This window comes from Pinus tabuliformis, chromosome 4_1, assembly GCF_031772625.1.
Source record: "Pinus tabuliformis cultivar Carrire ecotype Pingquan chromosome 4_1, CPIR1, whole genome shotgun sequence".
In the NCBI taxonomy this organism is placed as follows: Eukaryota; Viridiplantae; Streptophyta; class Pinopsida; order Pinales; family Pinaceae; genus Pinus; species Pinus tabuliformis.
Window position 1 is genome coordinate 402,444,760 of NC_142303.1, and position 23,753 is coordinate 402,468,512.

Below are 23,753 nucleotides of genomic sequence, written 5' to 3' on the forward strand. Positions count from 1 at the left end.
GCCGAGCAGGAGATACAGGAGGAAGAATGAAGGATGTTGGTTCTGCATCCCGACAATACCCGCAACAAGCTTACATAGTATAAAAAATAAATTCATTTCTATTGGATGATGAGGAATATAGTGGCCAGAGAAATTATGAACACAAGTTTCATTAAAACTGATCCAAGATTTCAAGAAATCCAAAAGGAATTCCAACTTGTCCAATTTCAAATTCAACAACAAAATGTTCAGTTGGGTCGTATTGAACGACACATCAGGTGCCCGCCTCAGTCAGATATTCTGGGTTCCAGTGCAAAGGACCCAACTCCAATGGAGTCCTCAAAGGACTAGCTCTAGATGTTTTTTGTTTTGTTTTTGTGACTGTTGTTAAATTTTGATGTTGTATATGTCTTTAAGTAGCACTGCTATTAGTAGGTTAATAGTGAACTCAGTTCTAGACATTTAGGCCTATAAAGCTAAGTTTGACAGACTTAAGAACTTCAAATTTTGGATGGCATATAATGCATTCCGATGGAAAACAGACCTAGTTTCCCGATGGGCAGGTTGAGGCCACAAAATGTCTATTATGGTTGTAATCTACTTTTGTTAGAAGGGGTGAAGCATAAGAACGATAAGGAAGACGTGAGAGGAATCCTCAAACCTATACATAGATTATGAATTTAAATTGGTGTATAAGAGTCCAGATATACAAATATTAGAGACAAAAATATTCAAAAAACGTTTGATTAATAAAACACAAATTGTAAATCCAAAAATATATTATTATAAATTCATTTACATTTGTGGCTTCCTCTTTCAAATCAACAAAGAAACATTGTAATAAAATATAAATGTGAATACAAGACAAAAATGAAATAAATAACAAAAGAAAAAGAAAAAGAAAAAGAAGACAATTATTAAAAAAGAAAGAACAAAATAGAGAACAACATTGTTTAGACATATCAACCAAAACCAATATTACTTGTTAATTTGTGAACTATCCAATATTTACATGAAAAAGATATACTTTTACCATTTATATATTATTTATGATATTGACGTTCCATCAACTTACAATTCAACTAAAGGCAATATTACTTATTAAAAAAATATAGTTTTATCATTTATCAAAACATATCATTAAACTTTTAATCCATATATATATATATATATATATATATAATGAATGTAAATGAGAGCCCCAATTTTGTGATGATATTCAAACACTTCAAATAAAGGTAAACTGAAATTTTAATTAGAATGTGTAAAGCTTGCATAACGATATTAAAAATTTGAAAATATTTGCTCAACATGAGTGGAAGGTTAGAAATTTACACAGGCCAAGTCCTTTTAAAAAATCCCTCAAATGAAACAAAAAACCTCGCCCTTTAATGCTTGCCCCACACTATGAGTCAAAAAGTATGCATTTGTATTTAAGTAGTGAAAGAATCAAATGTTTTTTTCACTAAACAATGTGGTGCATTTACAAAAGTTCTTTCCCTATAAAGATGTTGTATCCTAATCAAGGTCACCATCAACTATATTTCTCAAGATATACCGAAGTATGCCAGGAACAAGTGAATAGGAATATGTGCCAACCAACATGCATATTGGATACTTTTTATAGAATCTATAATTGAAAGAAAAACTAGGAAATTTTGCCAATAAACATATATTTGAGATTTAGTAGTGAAAATGAAATGTCATTGGTGCATGGATGGTCCTATGAATTTCAATGGGTCAATTAAATGTTAGGATTTATTAGCATATTAGATACTTTTATAAAATATACAATTGCAAGAAAAATTGAAAAATTTTGCCAATAGACATATTATGAATGATATTGTGAAAAAAATTCTACAACTTTAAAAGGTGGAACTCTCATCAGTTTGAGAAGAATCATAGAATCTTAATTTATTTCTCAAAATGTTGGCAACTCTAAATAAAATTTCCTCTTTTAAGCAATCATTTGATAAAAAGGAGGAACTCTCATCAATCCAAGAAAAATCATAGAATCTCAATTTATTTATGAAAATATTGGCAACTATGTCTAGGAACTTTACATATTGTGTTTTCCTTTTACAATTAAAAAAAAAGTTTTGTTTTTGCCATCACTTGATCCATCCTAAACTCCATGGAAAAATGAATAGATACATATCTCCTAAACTCAATGGACAAATAAATGAATAGAAATATATAACAAACCACAATGAATAGGAATATAAATTTACTTCCTGCAACAGGTATTGGGATGGAAATAAACAACTAATTAATTAATTGATATTGCATTGTTATAGATATGGATGATCAAATTTTACATAATTTGTCCAATAAGACCTGTATTTTCTCATTGCTATTTCAAACCAAGGTAGGCTTCATGTTCCCATTATTGTGACGAACAATTGAATTTTCAATATCCAAAAACTCCACACTTGGGTTGTGTATCCTTGGCCGAATACATGCTAGGAGCTATTCAGAGGAAGGTCAAGTTGTAAAATGTAATCAAATTGGGAGGCAATGTTCCAAGCTTCCACAATACCCTATCCTCCCTGTCTTCATTCTGAGACATGCAATAGATCCACAAATCAACAATACCATGTCCTTGTTTTGAAAAATGCAATAAATCCACAAGTCAGTATACATGACTACAATTAAGAAAGCTCATAAAGAAGAATAATTGAATTTTATTATTATTTATTGTTTTTAAAGAGACATTTTATATAATGATAATGAGATACAAAGATTGGTATAAAAACTAACCGTGCTTTGCCACTTGTAATAACTCACGTTTCTTCCATTCTTTTAAGTAAAAAACATTCATCGTATATGCCCAAGCATAAGCATTGAGATACTACCATTTAACTTTCCTTGGAGGTTGACAAACCAATGTCCTTGTTTTGAAAAATGCAATAGATCCACAAGTCAGTATACATGACTACAATTAAGAAATCTCATAAAGAAGAATAATTGAATTTTATTATTATTTATTGTTTTTAAAGAGACATTTTATATAATGATAATGAGATACAAAGATTGGTATAAAAACTAACCGTGCTTTGCCACTTGTAATAACTCACGTTTCTTCCATTCTTTTAAGTAAAAACATTCATCGTATATGCCCAAGCATAAGCATTGAGATACTACCATTTAACTTTCCTTGGAGGTTGACAAACCAAAGTGCAAACAAAGTTTTTTGTACCACAATATCATCATTTAAAAAGAGAGGATATTGTCCAACTTAGCGTAAAATTGAGGTAAATAAAAGCAAAAATGATTTAGAATAGATAAGTATTTTGGATTTCGATACTTCAAATTGGAAAAGTTGTTACCAAAGTGGTTGGATGATCTCCCTTGAAATAACATTCTTTCATTGCTACAAATCAAGCTATCTAGGAACTAGACAATAGGAAGAATTTAGCCATTTGTAATCATCGACATTTTCAACATTCATGTATTGTAGCTTTGTCTGGAGGGTTTTCTGAAAACCACATCTGCATAGCCCCAAAATTCAATCTATCTGTTATAAGATGAAAAACATGTTTCAATCTAACTGTTATAAGATGAAAAACATGGTTTTCAGGTTCCCGATAGAAACAAAAAATATGTTGAGGTATATGTTGAATGAGAACAAAAAGAATGACCCATAACCAAAATAAAACATAGTATGACACTGAAATTAGATTCATACCTGGGCATTTATTTTGGATGAATTCACCATGAAAAAAGTAGCTAGCACATTGTCAAAAATTAATGCATAATGATAACTAGCGTACCCCCTAAGCAGGGGAAGGAAGCACTGGAAAGAAAGAGGTAAAATTTTGATTATATGTAAATGTATTGAATGTAAAATCAACAATTCATATAAAACAAGTATCGCATTAGTGAGAAGCTAGAAATTATGCTCTAGAAAAAGTTACATAAAACATTATAACTTGTATTGGTCAATGTGAAATTAACAATGGTTAATAGGCAAATTGAATCATCTAGTTTTGCTTTGGAAGAAACTAAGTTTAATTAATAGACGAAATAATCTTTTCCCAGACTTTTTGTTTGTCAATTTTACCCAACATATGGTAGAAATTAGGCTTCATTATTAATTACACCGTGTTGTTAAACTATTCATTTATCTAATGGTTTTACTCGTTGTATTTATAATTTGTGTAAAATTTACAAAGGATGTCATTTTTTATTATTATAACATGTCAATTATAAATATTTGTTAATATAATTTTATTTTGAGTTTGAACTTCTAATTAATTAAAAAATTGTAAATTCTTTAGTGTCATACTATTAAAATATGTTTATTATAATCGTTTTCATTTTATTATATTTATGATTAATTACATTGTGTGAAGGTTCTTGTTCTCACACCTCTGTAGGAATTTACAGGGTAAGTTCTTCAGACAGAACACCAAAGGACACCGCTCACAAACAGATCACAGATCAATACACTAGTATTTTTGACATGGTTAAAACCCTCAAAGAGGGAAACAGTCCACGACCTGAGCCAACGCGGCCACTTCAGGCAATTTATTAATAAAAGAATGAAAATTTACATAAGCTTCTCTCATGGACAGTTACCCTACAAATGACCCTCCATGCTCTTTAAATAGAGATCATGGACCAATCGGGTGTTAAGCCATAGATCAAGTGTCGGTAATACCGAGGAGAGAATGAATCGTCAGATCACTACATATCGTGACCGTCAGATTGTAAGTTACAAAATGTACATAGTAAAGAAACACACTTAACCTAACTCTATACTAGACCAAGTTATACTTAACTATTTCCTATGTGTCGGAATATCCTAACATCCCCCGTTAAGAACAACTTGGGATAGGATTGAAGGATTTACAAATATGACACAATAGGAGAAGGAAGGAGGCACTAGAGCGTATCCCCCCTTAGTGACAACTTCCTAAACTCCAACCATAAATCGAAGTTTAGTAAACTTCGCCTCTGTGAGAGCCTTTGTAAAGATGTCTGCAACTTGATCATCTGTTGAACAATATTTCACTTCAAGAACATGGTCGTGAATGAGCTTTCTGATGAAGTGCATGTGCAATTCAATGTGTTTGTTGCGCTGATGTTGGACTGGATCTTTGCATAGTTGAATAGCACTTTGATTATCACACCAAAGTGTAGTCAGATGTTGTTGCTGAAAGCCAAACTTTGACAAGATCTGACGAAGCCACAAGGCTTCCTTACTAGCTTCTACGGCACCACGATACTCTGCTTCTGCTGAAGAAAGAGAAATGGCACCTTGTTTCTTGCAAGCCCATGTAATAGGTCCTGAACCAAGAGTGAACACATAACCTGCAGTAAACTTCCGATCATCAGGGTCACCAGCCCAATCAGAATCAATGAAACCAACTAATAGAGGAGATGCTTCGGCACTGTAATGAATCCCAAATTGAACTGTACCTCGAACATAACGAAGTATTCTTTTAGCTACTTTCCAATGACTTTCATGTGGGTTTTGCATAAACCGAGCAACAAGGTCAACGACAAAGGAAAGGTCAGGACGAGTATGGGAAAGATACAAAAGTTTTCCTACAAGTTGACGGTATAAGGTAGCATCAACTTCAGGAGAAGTACAAGTGACTGAAAGTTTGACTCCAGACTGAAAGGGAGAAGGGGTTGGCTTACAGTCTTCCATGTGAAAATGGCGTAGAATATCACAAGCATACTTGGACTGGGAAAGGGAAATACCTTCCTTGGATTGCAAGACTTGAAGACCAAGAAAATAATGTAAGTGTCCTAAGTCTGTCATTTCAAACTTCCTTTTAAGGCTAGACTTCACATGGTTTATAAGGTTGGGATCACTACCAGTCAGGATAAGATTATCAACATAAAGAACAAGAATGATAAGAGACTTGCCCACTTTCTTGGTGTAGACAGTATTATCAGAATGACACCTAGAAAAGCCAGTTTCTAAAAGAAAGTTATCCATTTTGGCATACCAAGCTCAAGGAGCTTGCTTGAGACCATAAAGGGATTTCTTAAGCCGACATACAAGGCTGGAGTCTGTTTGTATAAAGCCAATAGGTTGTTCCATATAGATTTCTTCATGCAAGTCCCCATGCAAGAAGGCAGATTTAACATCCATCTGATGGACTTCCCATTTGAAAGAGGCAGCAAGGGAAAGAACAAGGTGGATAGAGTTCATTTTGGCAACAGGGGAGAAGGTTTCATTGCAGTCAATGCCTTCAACTTGTGAAAAACCCTTAGCAACAAGACGAGCTTTATGTTTATCAACTTTCCCATCTGGTCCATACTTAGTTTTGTAAGCCCATTTGCATCTAACAAGTTTTCGTCCCTTTGGTAGAGGAACAAGATCCCATGTATCATTTGCCAATAATGAATGATATTCTTCATTCATAGCTGCTTCCCAATCTAGATGGCCTGAAGCTTCTGCAAAGGTGTCAGGATCATAATTCACTGAAGCTTGAGCCAGTAAAGAAGAGGCTCAATCAAATTGAGAACGTGTACATCGCTGATCTGTAGGATCACCGGCAAGATCACCTGCTGCATCCCGAGTAGCATAGACCTATTTTGGAAGCTGAGGAGCTGAAGGAGGATCCTGAGAAGGTGGGGGAGGATTGTCATGATCGCTTTCATCATCTGAAGAAGAAATATTTTCAAAAGTAGAAGAGATAGGGAGAGGTGGCACATCCTCCGAACTAGGCTCGTAGGCCGATATATTTTCAGCAAACTTTACATCTCTTCTAATGATAACATTTTTGGACTTAAGTGAAATAATTCTATATCCTTTGACATCTTCAGAATATCCAACAAAAATACATTTTTCACTCCTAGGTTCTAAAGCTATATGTTTCTCATCTGGAATATGGGCCCATGCTTCACTTCCAAAAACACGAAAGTGACTTACATCTGGTTAAGTTGAGCTCCACGCTTCTTCTGGAGTGATATTATTTAAAACCTTAGTAGGAGTGTGATTTATTATGTAATTTTCACAGTTAATTGCTTCTGCCCAAAAATTAAGACCAAGTCCTTTAGATTGAAGCATACAATTAGCCATTTCCTTTAAGGTGTGATTCTTCCTTTCAACGACACCATTTTGTTGTGGAGTATATGGAACAATATGTTGCATTTGAATTCCATTCTCAGTGCAAAAGTTGATGAATTTGTTGTTAACATATTCTCTGCCATTATTAGATCTTAGCTTAAGAATTTGATGTCCAGATTGTTTTTCAACAAAGGCCTTAAAGGCCAAGAACATGTTAAATACACTCTTGAGTTTTAAGAAGTATACCCAGGTGCGTCTGGAGAAATCATAAATGAAAGTTAAGAAATACTTGTAGCCAGAGAATGAAACAACTGGAAGTGGACCACATAAATCACTATGCACAAGCTGTAAAGGGGCTAAGGCGTGCCAAGAGGCACGTTTTTCAAAACTATTTTGGTGATGTTTTCCAAGTACACATCCGGAACAAACACCATCTCTGCAAGATACCATTGGAAGACCTGTCACCATATTTTCTTTACATAGATTCTGAAGGGAGCGATAGTTTAAGTGACCAAATCGCTCATGCCAAAGTTTGCTCACTTCATCGTTATGAGCAACAAATACCGAGGGAAGATTTGATGACCCAAAGTTGTGAAACTTATACAACCTTGTAGAATCATTATCAATGCTAATAGCTAAAATCTGTCTAGGATCTCATAGGTCCTTAATTACAACATCGTGAGGTGAAAATTCAACAATTTTACCTTCACCTGAATGAGTTATCTGATATACAGATAGAAGGTTGCAGGATAAGGTTGGAACACATAATACATCATTAAATTGACCATTGTCTATATGAACAGTTCCAGTCCCTACAACACTAAGAGATCTATCATCACCAACATATATATTTTTGGTGATACAATCATTTAAAGAAGAAAACATGTCTTTGTTTTTGGCCATGTGATAAGAAGCTCCAGAATCAATGAGCCACTCATGAGAATGAGAAGAAGAAGATACATTTAGTGCATAGCTAGACTGAGATGCTTGACAACCACATGCAGAAAGTGCTATTCCTGAAGATGAAGTTGAAGTTGAAGAGTGCTCCAAATGGATGTTATGCTTCTTCATTGCTGCTTCCAAGGCTTCCATCTTCTTAAAGCATTTGGATTCTAAGTGGCCATCTCGATTACAAAAGTTGCAATGTCTATCAGCCTTCTTCCCTTTGCTTTTATTTGTCTTATCATTTTGTTGAAATGATTTTTCATTTTGAGGCTGAAATTGCTTAGGACCCTTGTTTGGTTTAGGACCATTCCTTTTAGGATACAACTTCTTAGGATTCTTTGAATTTGGTTACTGCTGGGCGGCTAACACTTTCTTAAAATAGTTTCCAAGATTAAGAAGACCAAGGTGTAAGAGTTTTTCTTATTCTCTTATTAAAGAATCACAAAAGGAATCAAAAGAAGGGGACTTGTAGGCTTGTCTTTGAGAAATGAAGGCTTCTCTTGTAGAATGGAAGGTGGAAACAAACACAGAATAGGCTGGTCCCAACTTAGTAAGAATGAAATATATAAAGTTACTATCTTCTTTATTAACCTTAACACCTTCCAAGAGAAGTCTAAGGGTCTTGAACTTGGACAAAAAATCTTCAATGCAAGAAAAATTATAAGGGTCCAATGTAAGCAACTCATTTTCGAATTGATGGGCTTTAAGCTCATTTTTAATTCCAAAAAATTTAGTGATTTGTTTCATTGCTTCCTCAGGAGTATCAAGTTCTGCAATATGAAATCTAAGATCTGGAGAAATAGACATCCCTATCAACCCTCGTGCTTGATCTTGCCTATTTTCCCATTTAGCTGCCTTATCTTCATCTTTCGGTTTGGTTTCTTGGCCTGAGGCTATTCTATAGAGACCTTTACTTCTAAGTAAATCCACAATGTAGGACCACCATTGGAAGTAGTTGGTGCTGTCAAGAATAACTTGGCATGGACTTTCCATTTTAACAAAAACTAAAGCTATAGATGCTGAAACTAAGTGTTCCAATGGAAAGATCTCGAAAAATTAGGCTGGTTCAAAAAAACGGCTCTGAAAACGGCTTCCGGATGAAGAAGTTATGGTTTTTTGAAGAAAATTTGATGAAGATGCCGACGAAGTGCGGGAATGTGCGGAAATAAATGATAATGTTATAAAAAAAACAACCCCCTTTCCAAACTTAATCTAATTAGCTCAACAAAAAGAAGACTTGAACTCAAGACCTCTACTCACATAAAGTAGCTTTGGACCAAGTGAGCTAAACTAAAAGTTTAGTAATTTTGGAAAAGCGGCAGGGTTTTTTATTTTAGTCGGTGAAGCTTTGGGCTGCGTGCTTAGTTTGAGAAAGCTCTTTTTCCCTACAAAACAAAAAACACAAAACTCAACACGGACATACAAAAAAAGCGAACCTTGCGGCTCGAAGTTAGCTTTAGCCGGAAACTAAATATTTTCCTCAATGTTTCTGATTTTCCGAGATGACACTAAGGCGCAGCGGAAAAGCGCATACACATGAGAAAAATCCTTCCTTTCTGTTTCTGATTTGCTCAGATCGCACAGAGTCGCAGGGCAAAGAGCATACACAGAAATGAAAGGTATAGATCCGGTAATTAAAAAAAGCTAAATAAACCGAAATAAACAGAGAGAAAATAACTGTAAACTGCAAATAAACACTGTATACCTCCAAATCTTAAAAATGACGTAGCTAGGGCTACCGGAAACCTTTTCGCGTGAAACGAAAGGGGTTCCTCATTGGAACAGATGCTCCTAACACAATAGAGCAGTCCTCTCGGCCTGAAAGTAGTCAGAAACAGTAGATCTAGGAAACGACAGTCGGATGCAGTTCTACCGGCTTTAAATTTGGATCACCAACAGACGCGACCCTCAAATAGCTTTGATACCATGTAGGAATTTACAAGGTAAGTTCCTCAGACAGAACACCAAAGGACACCGCTCAAAAACAGATCACAGATCAATACACTAGTATTTTTGACGTGGTTAAAACCCTCAAAGAGGGAAACAGTCCACTGCCTGAGCCAACGCGACCACTTCAGGCAATTTATTAATAAAAGAATGAAAATTTACATAAGCTTCTCTCATGGACGGTTACACTACAAATGACCCTCCATGCTCTTTAAATAGAGATCATGGACCAATCTGGTGTTAAGCCACGAATCAAGTGTTGGTAATACTGAGGAGAGAATGAACCGTCGGATCACTACATATCGTGACTGTCGGATTGTAAGTTACAAAATGTACATAGTAAAGAAACATACTTAACCTAACTCTATACTATACCAAGTTATACTTAACTATTTCCTGTGTCTTCTATATATTTTTATTTTAAAAAACTTAAATAAACACAAATATTTTGCCTAAATTATATACTAAAATTAAAATAAGTTAAAGGTATAATTAAAATTGAAATAAGTCAAGGATATGGGCATGTTGTGTTTAGTAAAAACAGAGGTTAAATTTGAGGGATCCCCCACTTATCAAGGAAATTTTTTTATGAAAGTTTTATTTTTAAATTGTTTTTCACATGACTAATTTCATCTAAATTCTGCAAATTATATTCATAATTACTCTCAAATAAAAATAGTAAATATAACTATTGTTACTCTCAACAAGATTCCAAATAGGATGTTGTTTCTTCCTCTACTTCCCGTAGAAAATCCAACTTGCGTCCTGCCAAGATCACCCCTCCCCCGGCTGTTGTATGTTTAGATGGGATCAAGCTGAAGGACCGTATTGAAAGCTTACAATCCCGCGCACTAATTGGGAAATGGCATTTCCCCGAAATGAACGACGTCCAAATTAGGAAATGGCTAGGAGCTAGGTGGCGGTCGCTCATAGGGTACACCCCTACCATTGTCCGTCTAATGAAAGACTAGTATAGCTTTCATTTTCAGAAAATGAAGGACCTCTATATCGTTTGGAAACTTCCATGGGTGTATGGACGGAGCTTTTTTGCTCTCCATAGATGGTACATAGGTTTTGACCCGTTGAGAAATACCCCTCACAATAATTACATTTGGGTCAAATTGCCAGCTCTCCTGATTAAACTGTGGACAAGAGAATCTTTAGCATGTATTTGGAATGTTATCGAAAAGTTTGTCTATGTCGATCCTAGGTGCCTGGGAGCAAATGATAAAAGGGTCGCCTAGATCCTGGTAGAAAAAGATTACAGGGGTGGATTTCTGGAGCACATTGATCTGTTCTGGGGAGCTTTATCTACCTATCAAAGGCTAGATCACTGGGGAGTCCCCTTCAGGTGCTCCCTATGTCATAAAACGGGACACCTCAAGCACAAATGTCCGCGGCAAACAAAAGCAAAGACGAGACAAAAAGATCACAGGGTGTATCAAAACTACCAGGTCAAGACCACACTGTCTGGTTCCGAGGATGATGAAAAGTTTTTTTATTACAGAAGCTCCCAAATCACTAAAATTTCCCCAGCTTGGCCTCTCCATATTTCCTCCTCCCTGTTTTGGTTAGGGGAACCTTTCCTCCGCCCTTTCTTATCCCCCAGAAATCATAAATCCTCCTCCACAATCTTTTCGAGATCCAATTCGATGGGAAACTTACTCAACTCGGTTTCCAATGTCTTTCCCTCTCAACCCCATCCTCCCCAACAATCTCCGGATATCCCCATCATCTCGCCTTCACCCATCCCGAAGGAAAACACAATCTTGCTCAATATCTCGTCATCCTCTTCTTCCCCTACTCGATCGGGTCATGTAACTCATATTCTATCCCCTTCTACCATCACTCCCCACCCCCCGATTATTTCCCATAAATCCTCAAAGGGAAAAGTGCCACTGATCTCGATCTCTCCCCGGTCATCTCCAATCCCATCCCCCACAAACGCACTGGGCAGCGATCTGGATATGCTTCTACAGAGGGAGTCTCTTAGCCTGCTGCCCCTCACCATTGATAAACCTCGAATGTCAACTTCCCCTACACTCTATGCACACAAAAAATTTAGCAGCGGCCATCCTTAAAATAGATCTCAGGAGAGCTTACGACTGCATAGATTGGAGCTACCTGAGGTGTCTTCTCATAAAGATCGGGCTAAATGACTAGTGTACAAAATGGATAATGGTATGTGTGGAAGGAGTAAACTTTGCCATACTTATAAACGGAAGTCCTTCTACTTTCTTCTCGGCAGAAAGAGGTCTTCGATAGGGCTGCTCCTTGTCCCCCCTGTTATTCATATTAATTATGGATACTCTAAGTCTTCATCTAAAAAAAGTTGTGGATATGGGGAGCATTGGTCCGCTTTATGTTTCCAGGGGATGCTATTTCTCTCACAACCTCTTCGTGGATGATATCCTACTCTTTGCTATGCTCTGTAGAAAGTTTTGGCTTATTTTGCACGAAATTTTAGTTTCCTTCCAAAAAGCAACAGGTCTATGTATAAATGAAGGAAAATCTTCATTCCATTATGGAACATGGATATGAATGATATGGAATATATTTCTCAGCTGTACAAAATATAGGCTATTTCTATCAAGGAGGGTATGAAATATCTTGGTTTCACCCAAAACCCCACGGCTTATACCATATCCGACTGGTCATGGATCATCAGCAAATTTTATAAGTTGATTTTGGGATGGGAATATAGATGTTTATCTTTGGCGGGCAGGATGATTCTCTCCCAATCTGTCCTGACCCGATTATCAGTCTATTGGGCGCAACTATATTACTTACCTTCTGCTATAATAAAAAAATTGAACAATCTGATGGCCAACTTCATCTGGGGAGGAGTTAAAGAAAAGAGAAAATATCATCTCACAAATCTAAAAAACATAACCCTCCCAAAGAAAATGGGGGGTTGGGGCATCATGCATCTTCGCAGTTTCGGCATGGCCCTTTTTTGTAAATCACTGTGGAGAGCTGTCTTTGGAGACAACCTTTGGAGCACTGCTATGAAAATAAAGTATCTCGGGAACAAAGACATCTCTTTTTGGTACAAGAACATATTGCTTGGTTCATGTCAAGGTTCGGCCATATGGAGAAGCTTTAAAAAGGTATCTCAATTCTTCCTTAAGAGACTGATATGGAAATTACATACTGGCAACAACATATTAATTGGCTTTGATCCTATCTTGGAGTACAGACAGATTCCCCTTTCCCCTAACAACTCATCATGTCTCTACATCAGAAAGGCCTGTTCTATTGGTCACAAGTCTTACATGGATGGCAGGGATCTGTTCCTATTTGGAAATCGGCCATAGAGCTGGGTCTTGATGATACTCTAACTGATTTATGGAATAAGACTTTATGGGATATGAAACTCGCGGGTTTTTACAAATCAAAGGAAAATGACAGCATTGTCCTGCAGATTAAGGAAGGAAAGTCCAATGTACTAGTCAAGGATATATACCTCTCCATGATGGAAAATTTTATGGATGATTCTCGAAGAATTTTCCCCAAGTCCTTTTGGAAAACTGGTGTTCCTCTCAAAATCACACTATTTGCATGGCTAGCATTTCATGATAGAAATCTTGGACTAATTTGCAGAAAAGAAACTGGCACGGGCCAACCATATGCTCAATTTTTTTTGCAGAAGCGGAAGACAATTTCCATATTTTTCTCAACTGTCATAAAACACGGATTCTTTGGAATCGGCTGGCAACACATTTCAGTTTTGTTGTCATTGCGCACTCCTCTATAATGGATGCCCTTCAATGGTGGAGCTCCCAGAAAACCGAATGGAGACCTATCCCTCTTTTAGTTTTCTGGTTTGTCTGGAAGTGGAGAAACAAAAGAATTTTTGAAAATGGAAAGGAGGATTTTGGACACATTTATGACAAAATTATTCCTTTTTATTCAACAATTCTTCCAGATTTTCCCCACCAAACAAGATCTCAACACATATCAGCAACAATCCAGTTCTCCAATCCTTGGGCACACTTCGATGGAGCATCAAAAGAAGGCGTATGTGGTTGCGGAGTTTATTTACACATGGCAAAGGATATGCAGTACTATATCTACTGGAATGGTGGAATGGGAACGAGCAACCGAGCTGAGGCAATGGCTCTCCATGGACTTCTCATCTTCTGCACCTTTTTGGAGATTGACTCAATACATATCTATGGTGACTCAAAAGTCATTATAGAGCACGTCAATGGAAAACTTTCTATCAAAAACGACTCTCTCATGGGATGGATGAACAGAATTGCAGCTCTTTGGAAACCATCTCGTTTTCCTATATCACACATCAAGCGCTTGCATAATGTGGAGGCGGACAAACTTTCAAAAAAAGGTTTGCAATCCTCTCGAGGTATGTGGAACCTGAGCATCTCTGTTTACTCCATTACATACTTTCCACAGCCTTTCAAAATGCCCGGCATATAGTTGTTGACAGCACTGGTATGTTTCGTCTTTATCCAACAAAATCATGTCCGTGGGAAGCTATTTTGTTTTTTTTCTGCTGTCTATAAATCCGATGGGTCTCCAGCAAGCAGATATATTCAGTCTATAGGATACTAGTAGACAATCTGGTTCTCATTTCTCTTTTGTCTTTTTGCTATCTCGCGGGCAAATCACCCATGGTCTGACTATATTCTCAATCTACAGTATGTACTGCATATATTTTTGACATATAAAATATATATACAACTTTTTCTCCTGAAAAAAAAAAAAACTAGTGTTACCAGTTTAGGGTATATTATCCTGACAAACCTATGTATAAATGATAGCCTAGCACAAATCCTATTATTTTACAAGCAGGAAAACATAATAGAGGTTAAATTGATAGTTTATGTTTCAAATTCATCCACCCATAAGCAAGTGTTTCAACTTATGGGTATATAGTAAAATAGTTGGATCTTCATCGAGTCATCAATTCTACTGAATATAACTATTGTTGCAAGTTTAAGGCATATTAGCCCGACAAACCTGTGTACAGATGAATAATTGCCTAGCACAAATCCTAGGCATATATTATTTTAGAAGTAGGAAAACATAATAAAGGTTAAATTGATGGTTTCTGTTTCAAATTCATCCACCCATAAGCAAGAGTTTCAACTTATGGGTATGTAGTAAAACAATTGATCTTTATCGAGTCATCAGCTCTAATGAATATTTCGCTAAGCTGGCCACCAAGTAATATATCGCTGAAAGAAATTAAAATGTCAGTAAACTACTACTTTTGCTCTCATCTCCTCTGGATTCTTTGCTTTCCCATGCCACCCGTCTTTTTAAGGTCCCTCCCCACTCATGAATCTCAATGCATGCCTTCTTGTAACTATATTATTCAAACAATGGGATTTTATTATCCGCGTGTTATTTAAATTTTTGTATTCCAACAATCTCAATGAAGATTGATTCGACAAGGTAAGATATGGTTGAGGATGATTTGGTTCTATAAAATTACCACCACTAAATTCCCAAGTTCACTTGCATTCTCTAGATTGGTTGAAATACGATATTTTCAAATACAAATTTATCATTAACCAACCGAGTTAAAACTTAAACTGCATCCAAGGGTCACGTTGTCACTATTTGTTTTTGTCCTCCTTTTTCTTACTCTTGACTAACACCAGTTTTATATTTAATCATCAACTTCATAGTGAAAAGCCTTAAAATCTATCAAGGGCCAAGCTGTCACTATTTATTTGTCCATCTTTTGTTGACACTAAAGCTGTTAGTGTTGTCCTTTGGTTTCACTTTTTTCATCATGGGTTAGATTCTTGCCAGGGGCAGTTGAATGCCATTGTATTTGTGCGATATTTTCAACTACGAATTTATCATTAATCAACTGAGTTAAACCTTAAACTGCATCCAAGGGTCACGCTGTCACTATTTGTTTTTGTCCTCCTTTTTTTAACTCTTGACTAACACCAGTTTTATGTTTAATCATCAACTTAATAGTGAAAAGCCTTAAAATCTAAGGGCCAAGCTGTCACTATTTATTTGTCCATCTTTTGTTGACACGAAAGCCGTTAGTGTTGTGCTTTGGTTTCGCTTTCTTCATCATGGGTTAGATTCTTGCCAGGGGCGATTGAATTCCATTGTATTTGTGAAATGCTGGACATCTTTTGTTGTTTTAAGAAAACAAAGCTCTTTCTCAATCGTACCTGTTTTCTGTCAAACAGAGGAGCATTAGAGAGCAGAAGAACAAGGGCAATTAAAAAAATACATTTTTATCGGTGAACCATCTGCTTTCTGTCAAACAACGGAGCATCAAAGAGCAGAAGAACAAGGGAAATTAAAAAATACATTTTTATCAATGAACCATCTGTAGCAGTAGAAACAACTTTCCAATTTTGTGAAGTTATTGCTCCATTTTTCTCATAAAACCAATCCATTAATATGTAAGTGTAGTTATAACTTATCATTATCGATAAAACAGAAAAAAAATTATTTTAATAATTTGGGTGAAACTGAAGTGTTCTATGGTTACAGGAATTAACACACCTTGAGAAAACTCAGGTTATAATTTTCTAAATGTCTACCACAATATTATTGGAAGAAACCTATTATGTCTATTTCAGTACTTGTTAAGACACCGAAAGATATGTAAGCATAACATCGCAAACCCATCTTAATAAAGCATGTGGGATGAGAATGTAGCTGTTAAATTCTGAGCAATTTTAGTTTAAGCAATGTTTATCATATGCTCATTTAATGCCTAATATCAACAAATAACTTATACCATATATATGCATTGCAACTCTTACCTGTCCTCCATCAAAATCATAAGATGCTATTAAATATTTCATCTGTATTAAGTGCCTAAAGAACTGGACAACCTAGCATGCAGAGAGGTATTAGCTTGATCAATCAGGACATATTGGATATTACTACCACAATGACTAGTCACATAGCTGGTCTAGTTGACTACGATTTCCAAGTTCTTGCCAGGATTGCTACAAATCAAGTCAAACTTGCTTGACTCGACACATTTCAATAACACGCATCAAAATTTACCAAGTTTAACAAAACTTGTCCCTCAAATTCATGCTCCAACTCAACCACACCAAACTGTCTCATCAACCCTTTAAAAAGCAACGCTTCACTCTTCAACACTTTCACAGATATCAACTAGATATTCAAGCTCGAATGATTTGAAAAGGAGAATGATTAAAAAAAAGTTGCTTTTCAATTTATATCAAAGCTTTAACCTCTCAATTGCAGCAACCATTTGTAGTGTCGTTCTTGGGCAATAATTTGCTTGATCCTTGGATGCTTAATCTTCCTTGACTGAAGGCACCTTTCTCAAGAAGACTGGAGTAATTTTAGGATATTTGGGTAATTTTTCTTTGAGAGTTTGTGCATTGTATTAAGTAATTACAAACTGTCTGTCATCAACTTGAAGATTACAAACTTTCAACGTTTATAAACTAACCATGCGTGTTATAGTGTCAGACACATGTATGGTATATACACAACATATCTTTATTTGGAATGGACTTCAATTTGTGATGGAATGGAATTATCTCCTTTCTGTCAATCCTCTATGAAAGTCTGTGTATTTAAACTTTCACCTAGCTGCAAGTTAACTCTTGGATTTTGCATAGATTCCCATAACTGGTGATAAATGGAACTAATACCTCGATCTCAGAGAGCAATGAAAAATGTGTACCATCATTTACTTTACAATAATGCAGATCCATCTTAACCTCGAATCTATTATGCACCATGAGGTATCAAACTGCATGAGGTGCCAGTCTCAATGTTTTCAAATACACTTTGTATGGTTAAATAATATTTATGTTAGCTGATTTTTCTCTTATTTCTATTAGCATTACATGGTGCGAGCACACACACAAATGGTTGATGCATATCCCTTGTCAAATGCACCTCTTGGTAAAAGAAATGGACTTCTAAATTTTCAATTCTTGTAACTATGAATGCATTTCTATAGCGTTTTGGTTTTATAACTAGAAAATATGTTTGCATAGATTCAAATTTCCAGAAATAGAAGTTGTGTTACAACTCATGCTTAGTTATTATTCCTAAGGATCAGACTAAATTTAATTACTAGCGAATCCATGAATACCGGTTCTTGCATTACAAACTGTGAAGCAATTTTGTTGAAATTTCACTGGTGTATATGTATATTACATCTATATTTAAAACACTTCAATTTCACCCTCATATTATCACTAAAGACCTAAAAATCAGAAAGGCAATTTAGTTTCACCCAAACACTTTTCTTGAATTCCTTTTTCGAATCAGATTATGCTCCCCCAAAATGACAAATAAAGCATGTAAGTCAACTTTCAGTGCCAGGGTTTTGACAAAGCATAAGCAAACAAACCTACAAATTTGCGGTTAAGAGTTTATTTTCATGAGGTCTACTTTCATTTTAAATCAAGTTCTCAAATCAAGCTCTCCGAAATTATCAAAATAAAGCACAATTCTTCAATCGATTTTAAATTCCGAGAAGTTAACAAAAATTAAGTACAAGACTTACGGGTAGGACGACCTCGTATCTCGCCTCTCGTCGTCATGAGCAATTGCTCCTCTAAACAGTCTGTCATTTTCCTGTTCACTTGCTTCCACGATTCCATCATCACCGATCCTTTGAATCTCTTCTTCAAGTCGTTCTCTTCTACTCCACGCGGCCCTTGCCATTGATCATTTTCAGTTTCGTCCAAACGATTTATTAGCTCTCGCATAGTAAACGTTTTATGAGATTGATCTTCGTTTTCATTAAAGTTCTCAACCTTCTTTATAGAGGTTTCACCATTCTCATTTGATTTTTCCATTTTATAGTAGGTTTGTCGCTCATATTTTTGACATTTTCAATTAAATTTTCAACATGCTCAACATTTTCAATATTTTCCACCTTCTTTACAACAGCCTCCCCTTCAAATCCCTCTGATCAGCCCATTTGTTGCCTCTATCGTTCAGCTAATACGTTGAAATCTGCAAAATCTTGTTTGTCTGCATTCACATCCTCGACCCTGTTGGGGTTGACTGTCACACCTTCTAGCGCATTTGCAGATTCGTATCCATTTTCTGACATGGTTTTGACTGAAAATTCTTGATCTGTGGTTGAATTCAACAAAATTGAGCTCAAAATGGAGTATTTGAGTTCATCTAGCTGCCTAATCCGCACCTTCCCATCTACGCGGCCACTGAAACATAATTCGACAGGCTGCCAAATTCGACTTTCATACATGTATCCTTCAATGTTGCGCCTGCACCATTGTCCCCGGCAGTTGTTCGATGCGTTGAGAAATCTAGGGCATGAATAGTTACACGATTTCTCTACTTGATAATTGCTTGTGATATACTTTTACTTTTTAGCTTATGGTTTTTTTCATTATGCTATTATTGTGTTCTTTTCATCAAGACAATTACCAATATGCACAATAAAAGACAGGTGACACAGTATGTAGGCTTGCCAGCCAAGGCCAAAACCTCTCACTTCTTGAGAGGAAAAGCAGATCAAAATTCTTCTTCTAGATCTTCAATTGACCAGTGCCAAGACCATGACATAGACCCTTGACTTAAGTATCCTCCCAAGAACCTTGTCACTAACCTTGATGCTCTGCCTCTTTCTCGACTTTCTGCTTGATCGCTCTCCTAGACTCCTAGAGAAACTCGGTCTCTATACTTCACACTACTTCTTCTTGACTTTCCTAGAGAATCTCGGTGTTTAGTCTCCACACTACTCTTCTCGGCTATCTCTAAAGAATCTCGGTCTCTAGATCAAAATCCCTAGTTTCTATATTGCTTCTCTTCAATCTTTACTTGATGCCTTCAGATCTTTTTTTTTGTACCCAAAACAAATACCCGAGAAGAATCCTTCCTTCACTGAAGAGGATAAGTGACAAGGTCTTGGAGAATACTTTACATAGACAAATTTGACCTTTTACAAAATGTAACATGGCTTCATTACATGACAATGACTATCATTTTATGACTAGATGACAAATAATTCCTAAAGACTCTCAATGGGAGTCTTGACTCCAAAACAAAATCTCTTCTTCATGAAACCCATGAAGCAAGTCAATATAATAATTTATTTTTCTTCTTTACATCTCATTACATAAAATCATAATTACATGTCATTATGAAGACCGAACCTATTTACACTTTTTAACATAGTGTACTTCTCATTAGTATGTGAATTAACTTAGACCAACATTTTCCTCTTGGTGGTAGACTCCAAATAATGCCCTATATGCAGATTGCGTGTAGGACAAAATTTCCATGCATAAATCTTATATTAATGCAAAATCTTATAATTAATACAAGACAAATGTCCATGTTTTCAACACAAACACCCTTGGCATATTTTTGTCCATGATTACAAGCAATATATATATAAACCTGTCATTATCTCATTTTTCAGTTATTGTGATATTAATACAATCCATGGATTATCGAAATATTGAAACCGAAATATGATAATATTGAGGTAGAGGAATAAAGTAAGTTGAGACTAGATTGGATGTGAGAAGTAGCACGTGTAAACCATATTATCAATCTGAATTGAAAGAAGATTCCACACATGTTCTATGGAGAGGAGCGGTGATTCGAACATGTAAACAATGATGACTTAATCGAGAGCACAATCATCCCTAAAGAGAAGCAGGGGATGTGAAGAGCTATAAAATACCACCTAAGGGATAGAGAGGTAGCATAAGAATTGTAAGGAAAATATATTAGGGGTGAAGAGATTAGAGGAGATTGGAGTAGTTCATGGTCGAAGAAAGAGAAGTATCGTGAAGATGGTGCAAGGGATGGAGGTTGTGATGAGAGTAATAGAGGGAGTTGATGGAGGATTGTTAAGAGTTGAGAAAACACTGAGAGAAAGTGTCAAAGCTGCTGACGGCTATAAGGTGACTTGGCTATGTAAGAGAATACTGTGTCAAGAGAACCTGGGATGGAAAAATGAGGATCAGAGACTACGTCCATGAGGGGTGATTAAGTTACATCAAGTGGCGTAAACAAGGGAGGGCCCCCTCTGCTCACTAGAATGGTTTTCTCAATACACTGCAGCTCCACTAGTTAGTTTATCCTGACACCGATTTTGGGAGGACCATATGAATATATTTAGTATACTAGTGTCGAGGCAATCCCCACCATGGGGGTTGTAGCAGTTGGACAGGGTTTTGTCCCCATGCATGATTGGGGGGCATGGGGACACTCAGGGAAGAACCCCTACTATGGTGGGTAAAAGGAGTTGTAATCACTTTGAGGGCACGTGGCAGCCAACTAAAAAAGGATGAGCTGCCTCTCCATGTTGACCCTCGCAGTAAAAATGGAGAAGGCAAGAAAGTCAAATTCATGCCACTACTCGCTAGAGAATGGAGCAACAGTGGTTCTTAAGTTTCTTTTTCTGAGAGCACAGATATGGGGAGACGAAGTGTAACACTCCCCTCTTATCTGGTTTCAGAGTTCCAAGACAACCAAACCACCTCACTGCCCTTACAAAGTTTTGTGCCATAAGCGTGAAGCAACCTTAATATGAACAAAGGTTACTGAATCCATGGGGATAAAAGAAGGGTTGATTGACTCGGGACGAGCCACAATTTTGTGTTAGCGGCTTGTTGGAGCCCAAAAATTATTTTTTTTAAATTTTTCTAAGTGAAGGACCACGCAAGAGGAAAGAGGAGTATCAAGGAGCAGATGGTGCACAGTAGAAGGAGATGGTGTAGGAGGAAGAGGCACAACACAGGAAGGTACCGCATCATTGATCGAGAACACTGAGCCAACTTCCCCCCCATTTGAGCTCCCATGGTGAGGAATTGAGATAGAGGGCTCTTGGGGTTGAGGGATCTTAAGAAAATAGGGTCATATATGTTGCTCCCCTATCTGCTACCCATAGGGTTGGAGTAGTAGCTCACCCTATATTGGTATTTTTAGATTATACCCTAGTTGGAATCATACCCACAAGCTAGGCTTGTTGGGAATACGCTCCCCGTTTGGTCAACGGGTTGAGAGTGTAATTAGTGTGTACAACCCCAGATGATTATGATGTAGGTGTTCTACTACATGTTTATTAAGGTTCATTGTTCGGAATATTAGTAGGAAATAGGATGAGTTGAGTAGTAGCTCCCCTATATCACCTATTGTTCGATATGGGGTCATAGATGTTTATCTCCCACATGAGATTCTAGGTTGAGATATGCTCCCTGATGTGGTTCCAGGTTAAGATGTGCTCCCTGATAATATGATCTTTGATGATGGTGTAGGTCGTAGATTTAGCTCCCCAATAATGTTTCCCAAGTGGTATAATTGGGCTTCCTGTTGGTAGAAATTCTGCGCGGTAGCAGTGACTCCCTGATAGATAATGGGTGGTAGATTGAGCTCCCCTCCAATGTCGAAATTCTTCTTCTTTTAGATTCGAGAATGTTCAACACATGAGAAGGTACAATCAAAAGATAAGCAGGAATAAGAAAGATATGAATCAAGATGAACAATGATGATTCATGATGATGAGATACTTGTGATTAGATATGATTTGATGATAGTATACACGTGACATGATGCAGGTGGAATTCTCCCTAGTTGAGAGGGAGTGTTAAAATATGAAACTATGCTAAAATTACACTTTGGGTAGCTCATTTGATATAGATAATGATTTCATTTAAATCCTCTTTATGAGAGGACCAAAATCGACCTAAATATCACTCAAAATGGATAAGGGAAAGTGTACTTATGAATAAAAGCCCACATGTGCATATTTGATAAGATCAACCCTAAAGCAAAGTGGACGCCCTTAGAAGGCTATAAATACAAGTGACATCTACCTCATTTTGAAATCATCATGAGACACTATTCTATCTTGGTTTTTGTCTCGCACAGGTCTGAGGCTCGTCCGCGGAGGAGCAGCTTTGCTCGAAGATGAAATTGCAGGGTTTGAAGCTTGCATTTCTGTTCTAGGGTTTTGGGCCTCAGTTGCAATCATTGGAAAAAGTTATCTCGACTGTAGTTGCTCACTACTAGGCTCATCCTTACGACCAAATCATCCTAGTCCCACGCACAGCTCGTCCTTTGTGCGACTGACATCTAGGTTTCAGAATCTCAGTTGCAAACTACAATCACTCGCTTGTAAGCTCCAGAAAGCGATTATAAGCTTCCCAACTACATGCATGACTCCTACTCCATATGAACATGACCTAAATGATGGAATTTTAGTTGTCAAAATATTTCGCACAGTGACTACAGTGTTCGACAATTGACCATAGAAAATGATAGTTCATTACAGGCTTCAGAATCGGGATTTTGAGTATAAGCATTATTGGGTTCATTTCATGGATGTTGTAGTTTATTTTGATGAATAGTAGTATGAATGAAGATATGGATAATTGTACTATATTTTTTTGAATAATTCTATGAAAATCTGGAAAGGTTTTTCCCCACAGTGGGTTTTACCCTAGTCTCCGACCAATCCTGGTGTCTCTATGTGTGACTACTTTTCTTCTATTGTTCCTTTATGTTCTGCTACATTGATGATGATGATATTGTTCTTTCTATATAATTTCATATGTTGTTGAATAATGATGTAAATATGAATAATGTTATGATGTTATGGGGTGAATGTAATGTGTTAATGAATAAATGCAATTAAGACAAATATAGCCCTAAGAAAATTTAACAAGCTATTTGCAGGTAGTTTGAAGGAGGCCTATTTTGGCTATTTTCAGCCTTTTTGAGCCCAAGAAGAGCCTACATAGGGTATTTTGGGCATTCTGGATGCAATGGCAGTGTTATTTTTACAAGCTAAGACTTGTATGTTGATGTATTTGAACATTTGAGATTATAATAAAAAAGGCCACCATTGGACGCTGGACCTAGATAT

At 36.6% G+C, this 23,753-nt stretch overlaps 1 protein-coding gene across 7 annotated transcripts in view; it reads right to left on the reverse strand.

The window, feature by feature from the left end:
• Window positions 1–2,231: 2,231 nt before the first annotated feature.
• LOC149176019 (17.4 kDa class III heat shock protein-like) overlaps window positions 2,232–23,753 on the reverse strand; it is a 49,325-nt gene continuing 27,803 nt past the window's right edge. Inside the window, exons 3-4 of one of the 7 annotated variants that reach the window (XR_016258030.1) lie at window positions 2,740–2,870; window positions 2,232–2,539 (exon numbers count right to left, since the gene is read on the reverse strand). The gene's annotated coding sequence lies outside the window, so the exon portion shown is untranslated. Of the gene's footprint in view, window positions 2,581–2,739; window positions 3,497–3,667; window positions 3,776–23,753 lie in introns of those variants that run through there. The other 6 variants (XR_016258031.1, XR_016258037.1, XR_016258033.1 and 3 more) reach the window with 6 other exon arrangements.